The following is a 9,632-nucleotide window of genomic DNA, read 5'->3' on the forward strand; positions in this document are numbered from 1 at the left end:
GTGCATGTGCACCCCTGTGCACCTCCTAAGTGTCACCACTGGCATGGGGGCATGCAGGGGTATGCTGAACCACTGTATACCAGGGGGTGGTGAGTTAGTGGAATGGAAGGCTTACCTTCCCAAGCTACTGCTGGCATTGCTGCTGCTCAGGCTGCAGCAGCCCCATGTCTGGGCTCCCTGGAAGCTGCTCCTGGTGCTTCCCTCCCCTCCTCCCCCATACATATATATTGGGTGCAGGGCTATGCCTACTCTGGCAAAAGCTCCAGGGTGGAAGCACCATTCCACTTGCTGCACTCACTCCCCGCCCTCCAGAAACACTGATTTGTGCAGCACTGCCCTGCACATCTCCTATGGCACATGTTCACCCTTGCTATGGCAAAGACTCATGGTGGGGGGTGATACTGGCACCCCTTCTTAGTCAGCGCCCTGGGCTCGTGCCCCACTCACCCCATCCTAAATCTTTAGAAAGTGTGGAGTAGCCACCCTTGGGAACCCAGGCCTCTGTATCCCATGCAATAAAGGAAGCAACCTAAATCACTAGCCTCGTCTCAGAATTTAGGTCTTTGATCTCTCTTTTTAAAATTCAGGACCTTCTAATTTGGGGAGGGAGAGCTGTGAGCAAGGAAAAGGGAGAGATTTCAAGGAAAGGTATGCAATGACATAACAACCTGACATTCTAGTTGTGGCTGTCTGGTCTGGGGATTGGATGGGAAGTCTGTTTTTTTGGATGTGGAAGTAACAAAGGAAGTCAGTGGGGAGAAGATGTTGAGTAAGAGAATACAATGAAATGGGACTTCAGCAGACTGAGGGGAAACTTTGTACGTGTTATGAAAGGAGATTTGTAGAAAGACTAAGGGTCAAGTTCTAATCTGCCTCTGTGCAGCTGTTAGACATCCAAATCACTAAGCATGAGGGCTGTGCAAAGCTTCAGTCCCTGATTCGATTCAGTGGAGATTTGGCCCAATTCAATGACCAAATCTCCGAATCCAAATTGAATCATAGGACCCTTTAATCTCTCCTAATTGGATGCAAACCCTCCAAATGGATTCAGAGAGATTTGGAGATTCAAACATAGACACAGCTTTAAATGTTTTTTCTACATACCTCTAGGTAGCAGGAGCTTGTGATCGCTGTGATTCTGGGGCACATGGAGTGTCCCACAGGAGCACGGGGGGCTTCCCGGCGTGCTTTGCAACAGACCTGGAAGTGGACCAGAAGCACTTCTGGTCCACTTCCGGGTCTGCTGGGGAACACGGTGGGGGGGCCCCCCACAATCCCCCCGGCTTGGCGACTGCTGCCTCCTGGGTTGGGGGGGCACCCAAGGTCCCCCCATGGCCAATTGTCGAGCTGGAGGGGCACAGGGGAGCCCCCCAGTGCGGTCCCTGGCAGACCTGGAAGTGGACCAGAAGTACTTCCAGCCCATTTCCTGGTTCACTGCCAAGCATGTGGAGGGGCCCCCCCACATGCGCCCCCCACTCCATGCGTCCCAGCATTGCAGTGATCACAAGCCACACTGGTACCTCGAGGTATGTAGAAAAAACTTTCAAAGCTGTGTCTTGTCACAACCCAAAGTTGTGATTTTTTGTTTGTGTGCGCGCTTCGGCACCGCTAAATTATTTCCCGCCAATTCGTTGCTTTCTTTGCACGGTAGAGTTCTCTGCTACAAGAGAGAACTCTGGTGCAACAGAGGATTTCCCGCCAGATTACAGCTTCTTTGCAGTGTGCATCTCTTTTGCATCGTACTGATACATGCTGTAAAGAAGTTCCCTCCAGTTGTATTAGGATTCGCGCCACGTTATTGGCCCATTCCTAATGTAGGCACACGTGGCAGCTAGCGATTGGCTTGCTAGCCGTACAAAAGGCTTGGGTAGTTTCCGCCCAAGTCGGAGGAGGGAGGACGAGAGAGATTCTGTGTGAAGATCTCCAAGCGCTGCGGACCCTTGCGGACCCGACGCGCCTCCCCTAAGCAGGCAATAGAGGCAATAGAACCGAGCCTACGGAGCTTTCGCTTCTCGCCTCTCCCCATCACCGAGCGCAATCCTAGACATATCCCTTTCCTGTAACTTCGGACCCGCAGAGCCTGAATAACTCCGGGGAAATTTTCGAACCCAACTTAACCAGACCCGCGGAGCCTAGCAAACTCCGTGGGAGCAATCGATTTGTCGTGTTCCTCTAGTGAGGATTCAAGCGGGAGCTGTGCCTGGAAACCTGTCCAGCCTACACCAATACCATCTTTGGGTGTAAGTAAACAATCTTTTCAATCAACCATTATGCCTCCGTAACTAATTCTAACTCGCGTGCGCTAAACCGCCCCGCGGTTCTCTCCAGCCCCGCGTGCCCGGGCTGCTGGCCACAGCCTGTGTGCAACGAAGACGGGTCCGGTATGACCCCGGCTCGCCCATGGTGGCCAGAATGGGATCGGAATCACCGCCGCACATGGCGACGAGGGCGGGATCGGGACCCGGCCTGCACATGGCGACGAGGATTGGATTGGGATCGGGAGAGAATGCGCACGTAACAACTCAGACGGAATTGAGAGAGAACACGCTAGAGTTAGAATTGGTTAGAAATTGCCCTTGGCGTGATAACCAACGCCAAGTGAAAAGCTTTGAAGAATTAGAGATCCATATTGCTTACCACCAGGCGGGCGGAACGGGTGAAAGATTTGTAAGCGGCCATTTGTCGCTAAAGGGAGAAGAGGGAATCTCCGAAGACGGAGCCCCGAGAGAAAGGGAAGTGTACTTGCTCCCTGCGGTGTTCGGGTGTATAATGAGAGATGAGCGGGTCCTGTTTAGGCCCCTCGATACTGTGTCCCTCGCCGAACCCAACCTGGCGGGCGAAACGAACCCGACTTTCACCCGGGAGTGTGCCCGATGCCTACGATATGCTCGGAAGAGTGAAGAACCGGAGCCCATCGGCCGGTTCTCTCCATGTATGGTAATGTCTAGATTACGGGGTCGTGAGCTTCCATCCGAGCTCCGCGAAGATCTGAAGACGGAGGAATGCCCCGCGGATTAAAGAATGGCCTTGCGGTACGACAAGGGGGGAGAAGGTAGTGCAACTATTCGTACTATAATAAATCTAATGCAGAGGAATTTAAGTTTAAAAACCCAGCTGCAGATGGCGATCTGATCGGTCAAAGAAGCGGCTGAGAAAAAGGAGCCTGAAATGCCAGTCCAAGATGGCGCCAAGCAAGAGAGAGACCGTGTGGAAGAACCGGAAAAGAAGGATGGAGCTTCTAACGAACCCGCGAGAGTTCGGTCAGCGACTCCACCCATCGACGCAGCGTCGTCGCCGGCAACCCCGCCTAGCGACGCAGCAGCGTCTCGGCCGACCACGCCTTCCTGCCGACGAAGGAGAGAGTCAAGCGGAGGAGAGCATCCGCCCCTCCTGCCTGAAGCAGCAACAGCAGCAGTAACCCCCGCGGCAGCAGTTCAGCCTTTAACAACATCGACTCCCGAAAAAACAGCTTGCCCTGCAATCACGGTCGGCCCGGCAACGGATGGGCGAGATGTCATCACTAGTCGCATTCGTGCTTGGACAGATCTACAACAATGGTATAAAGAATCTGAGATGGAATCTGAAGAAGCTATAATTTCATGGCTAGATCTTATGGCCACGGAATTTAAATGTGATTAAAGAGTAATCTTCTTTGTCAATTGCCGAGACTGCATATCCTGATGGAGCCAAGATTGTCTTATGATCGGGACTGTCAACACCCGACCAGGCCTCAGGGCACCAGACGACATGGATCCGATCTCCCACCACTGCCACCGAGAACCTTAGAGGAGCGATACATGTTTGGATTTCTCCTACAGCGTTCCGGACTTAACAAGCGGCAGCTTCGGATTTTAGGGGACGCAGGCCAATGGCAATTAGCTTATGAGTTAGGTTTCCGGTATTTAGAAGAGCCAGATGATGAATCTTCGACGATTTCGTCTAATTAGGCCATGAAAATCGTTTACAATTGTTTAAGTTTGTTAAATTAGGTCATTAATCTGTTTTGAGAGTTTTCTGTTTACAGATCCGGAATTCAGAGCGTGTGACGAGGAGGAGCCTTAAGAGAGACGACATCACTGAGGAGAGTGAGGAGACGTGTGACCTCGCCATGACGCCCACTGAAGCCCTGATCGTGCAATTTTTGTTATGAATCAGATTATGTGTTTATGTTGATTATTGTTTCTTGATTGTTATGTAACTTGATCCCAGGACAGCGAATTTTATGTTTGTGTATTTGTTTGATGGCTTGTTTACTCGTTGGATGATCACGACAAAACTCTAGATTGCTCAGAAGAGTGTGGCATAATTTAGCTATGCTCTCAGCAAGGGGGGATGTCACAACCCAAAGTTGTGATTTTTTGTTTGTATGTGTGCTTCGGCACCGCTAAATTATTTCCCGCCAATTTGTCGCTTTCTTTGCACGGTAGAGTTCTCTGCTGCAAGAGAGAACTCTGGTGCAACGGGTGATTTCCCGCCAGATTACAGCTTCTTTGCAGTGTGCATCTCTTTTGCATCGTAGTGATACACGCTGTAAAGAAGTTCCCGCCATTTGTATTAGGATTCGCGCCACGTTATTGGCCCATTCCTAATGTAGGCACACGTGGCGGCTAGCGATTGGCTTGCTAGCCGTACAAAAGGCTTGGGTAGTTTCCGCCCAAGTCGGAGGAGGGAGGACGAGAGAGATTCTGTGTGAAGATCTCCAAGCGCTGCGGACCCTTGCGGACCCGACGCGCCTCTCCTAAGCAGGCAATAGAGGCGATAGAACCGAGCCTACGGAGCTTTCGCTTCTCGCCTCTCCCCATCGCTGAGCGCAATCCTAGACGTATCCCTTTCCTGTAACTTCGGACCCGTGGAGCCTGAATAACTCCGGGGAAACTTTTCGAACCCAACTTAACTGGACCCGCGGAGCCTAGCAAACTCCATGGGAGCAATCAATTTGTCGTGTTCCTCTAGTGAGGATTCAAGCGATTCAAGGACACCAATACCATCTTTGGGTGTAAGTAAACAATCTTTTCAATCAACCATTACGCCTCTGTAACTGATTCTAACTCGAGTGCGCTAAACCGCCCCGCGGTTCTCTCCAGCCCCGCGTGCCCGGGCTGCTGGCCACAGCCCGTGTGCAACGAAAACGGGTCCAGTACGACCCCGGTTTACCCCCGGCTCGCCCATGGTGGCCAGAATGGGATCGGAATCACCGCCGCACATGGCGACGAGGGCGGGATCGGGGCCCGGCCCACACCTGTCTATGTCCGAATCACTGTTTCTCCAAATCAGCATTGAATCTTCAGATTCGGATTCGGCCAAATCGAATCAGGGACAGTGATCCTAATCAACTAATCGAATCACTGTCCCTGATTTGGGCTGAATCTGAATCCAAATCGGATAGGGTGCGCTTTGCACACCCCTGCTAAGCACAATCCTACTGCATCTTGCACAGCATCTACTAGGATATCTAGATCCCCTACACATTTCCATTTTGGTTTCTGTGCAGGAACCTGCCACTTTACTTTATGCTCTGTTGTAATTCCAATCCAACCTGGGAAGCATCTTCCTTCTGCATAAATCTCAAATCTTTAGTAGGGACTGTTTGAAGGAGACCCCATCTACCTATTTCAAAATTTCATTGTGGTTTAGGGACTTGCCCAGGGAATTGGAAGTGCATGTTCTAGACCTCCCCCCCACAGCCCACAGGGGTTTTGAACTCACATATCCCACTTCTCAGCTAAGTCCTCTTATTACCAGTCTCCGAGGTAAGGCCAAGAACACCCAAGGCCACCAAGATGGAAAGAACCATTGGACCAGAAGAAGAAATACTCAAAAAGGAAATGTGACTCTTCCCTAACAAGTACAGAACTTGTCTGGATTCTTCTGTGCTCTTCCGGAAGACTGAAGTTCTCCTGTGCACCCAATGCTGTATATGCATTTTGCATTCAATTGTCATTGAATAAAATGTAGGAATAATATTGGAACAAGCCAACATTTAAAACAGATATACTCATGATATAATTTTATTGACTTAATTACCTTCTGTACAATACTCTATGGTAGGGGAGGGCAAGATTCCTGTGGATTTGCTTTATTAACAGGTGCTAGTCTTGAGTGGAAATGCTAAGTAAGCCTTGCTAATTTACTGTTGCTTATGGCTCTTTAACATCAAGTTGGTGATAGGAGTGGTTTTTCTGAGATTTTTAGTGCAAAAGAGAAATTTCAGGGTCAGCAACCCTGAAAGAAGAAACCCAAGTAGAAGATGTAGCTGGCTATACTTTTTGCTGCATCAAGTTGTTAATAAAAGCCTCAGAAAGGAGGTGAAACTCCCCTCTCATACCTCGCTTTCTCTCTGGGAGGAATACCTAAGAGAATATTTACCCCATGGAGCACTGCTGCTGCTAGATTTTCCCTTTTTTGCCAGTGTTTAGTGGCAGATAGAAAGGGGTCCCTGAGCCTAGTGCGACATCAGGCAGCAGAAGCTCCCACTTGAACATCTGCTAAGTTATGAATTCTTTCTGTTTTCTTTTGTGTTCTGTCTGCGTTTGAGCTGGTCTCTGGATTTGCTGTCTGTTGTACAATTATATAGTTTATTTAAGTGTTACTGAGTTTGTTGCAATCCTATTCATTATTACACTATATTGTTTTGGTTTTGAGTGACTCTCCTGATGTCTATTAGTTTCTCTGTTCTCAGAGTTGATCTATATCATTAACAATGTAACCAACATTGATATTGCTTTCATTAAAAGCAGTAGCACTGCTTGTGGACCGTGTTGACTGTGAAGGTGTGGAAAACGTAAGTTTGGTGCAAAAGTTCCTTTGGTATAGAGCCACATGGATTCATACCTACTGATTTGTTTTTCTTTTTTAATCTTACATGAAACCTTGACTGGGTTTGTGTCAGGCTCTGGTCTTAAACCTGGGGCCTTAGCTTTCCTGGCGCAGCCGCTCATCCTGGTCTACCATCTCCTCAGCATAGTATTGGGATGGACACAGGTGGCCAAAGTCCTTCAGCTGGGCCTGGCCACATGTCCATTCCCTGTCACCAAAGTCAGACCCCCTCATCCCTTACCATATAAACCTCTGACCTGGAAGAATAAGTATCTGGGCAGCAAGGTTCAACCCTGTACATAGGCCACTGCAGCCTTGGCTTGTGCTGCTACTGGCTTCCTGCCAGACTCTCTGGATACCTGACCCAGCTTGCCCAGAGCCCTTGAGTTTGGCCTGACTCTTTATATACTCGATCCAATTCTTATTTGATTTCCTGGATACCTGACCCAACTTGTCTCCTGACCCTGTGCTCTGCTTGATCCTCTGGATCTCTGACTTGGTTCTCTGGATGGATTTTCTGGCTTTTGGCTTCCTTATCCTCTGACTCAGCATGCTCCCCTCGGACTTTGGCTGCTTCTCCTGAACCTGACCTGGCCACCTATGATGTGGCATGACAAGTTGCAGACATGGTAAAGGGGGCTCAGCATGGAGATAAACTCTGTATTGGGGCCCCCAGAGCTCTTTGGGCTAAACCAGCTGGTGCAGATAGCCTCTAGCCAGCATGTTCTAAAAGATTAGGTCTGTCAGTTGTTTGGCAGAAAACCAGCTTCTTTGCTCCCAGATCTACCACCTCTACACTGAGGTTTCCATGCATCAGCCTCCCTGCCTATAACCCCACCTACCCATCCCATTATCAGAGGTACAATGGTGACTGGCTGCACCTCCACAGGTCCCTTATTCAACGTCACATATTGTTTGTAGCTCAACCTGAACTCTAGTCCTGAGTCTCAGCAAGGGTGAGCCTGAATTTGGAGAAGCCCTGAATTTGGTTATAGCCATGATGGCCAATAGTCTTGTCCTCCAAGACTGAGGAGCATTCCTCAAGAAACTCATGACCATGTTTGGAGATTCTCACCTGGTCTGGATGGCAGAGATTGTGCTGTGGTCCCTGTGTCCAGGGGAAAGTTCTGTCGCAGTTTATGCTTCCCCTTTTCACTGCTATGCAGCAGACACCCAGTGGAATGAGAGAGCTCAATTCTAGTATTTCTTCTGGGATCTGCAGGAGGAAATTAAGGATGAACTGGCTCGGGTGGAACCACCCTCAGAATTCAACATGTTTGTGGATCTGACTGCCCAGTTTGACTTCCACCTCTGGGAATGCAGAGAGGAAAAGAAAAATGCCTCTTTTCTTCCATGCTCTCACCCTGCTATGGTCCCTCCCAACCCAATGCCAGTGGACAAAGGGCTCCGGTGCCCTATACCAGAAGAACCAAAAGCTGGAGCTGTGCTGCTATGGTGTGGCTCCGGGACCAGACCATGCCATGTGTCTCCAGAGAGGGGGTCATGGTAAACATGTAATTTTGGGTCTGGTGAAAGGGACTGGCTCAGAGTTATCCACAGTCTGCAAAGCATCCACAACTCATGAGGTCTACAATAAACCAGCTCCAATTATTTTATCTGCCCACCTCCGAATCCCAGGGCAGACTTGCTCATTCGCTGTGCTGAACTATGGAGCCATGGGCAATGTCATAGATGAGACTGTGGCATGAGGTTTACAAATCCCACTAAGGCAGCAGTGCAAACCTGAGACAATAGAGACCATGGATGTCTCATCCCTGGCTTCAGGGCCTATGGGGTGGAGGACCATCACTCTAGAGATGAACCTCCATGGGCACAGGGAGACCACATACTTTGTGGCCATTCACTCCCTGCACTACCCCTTGATTCTGGACTTTCTCTGACTCATGCTCCATGGCCCATTGATCAGGTGGAAAGCCTGGGAGGTCTATTTGAACTCAGACTACTGCCAAAAATACTGTTGAAAATCCCGGGGGACAGACCACCTGATGATCCAAGCCAGGAACTGCATGAAGTGTCCCCCCCCACCCCTCCAGGAGGCATCAGGAAAATAGCATGAATTTGTGGATTTCTTTGAGAAGGAAAATGCAGAAGTTCTTCCTCCGCATCAAGATTTATGATTGCCTCATTGATCTGCAGCTTGGAGTGAAAATCCCCGTGGCATGCATTTATACTGTCAGACCCCAAACTCACTGCTCTCCACAAATATCTAGAAAAGAACCTGGCCTGGGGCTTCATAGGCAGGTTGACCTCATTCACAGGAGCCCCTGACCTGTTAATTAAAAAGAAGGATTGGAGTTTCCATCTATGAGTCCAGTATCAGGAAGTGAACAAGATTACCACTTGTAATCAGTACCCTCTGTCTCTCATCCTGGAACAGCTTGATGGGCTCACAATTGATTGGCATCTTCACTAAACTTGATCTTGAGGAGGCCTATAACCTGGTGCAAATCTGCACTGGGGATAAGTGGAAGACTGTGGATTTCAGAATCTGGTATGGGCATTTCAAGTACTTAATCATGCCCTTCAGGCTCACAAACAACTTCATTAATGACATGCTGTAAGACCTACTGGAACAGTTCATAATTGCCTACCTGGACAATATACTGAACTTCTTGGAGGACCCTAACCAACATTCAGCACACATCTGAACAGTGCTGGAAAGACTGTGCCAATATGGCCTTTCCCCAAAAATTAGAGATTTGACCAAATGACAACCAAGTTTCTTTATCCCCTTGTTGTGCCCCAGCTCAAGTCTGGGATCGTGCCCGGTATGCAAAGGCCAATAAAGATACCGG

This window comes from Alligator mississippiensis, chromosome 2 (assembly GCF_030867095.1).
Source record: "Alligator mississippiensis isolate rAllMis1 chromosome 2, rAllMis1, whole genome shotgun sequence".
Classification (NCBI taxonomy): domain Eukaryota; kingdom Metazoa; phylum Chordata; order Crocodylia; family Alligatoridae; genus Alligator; species Alligator mississippiensis.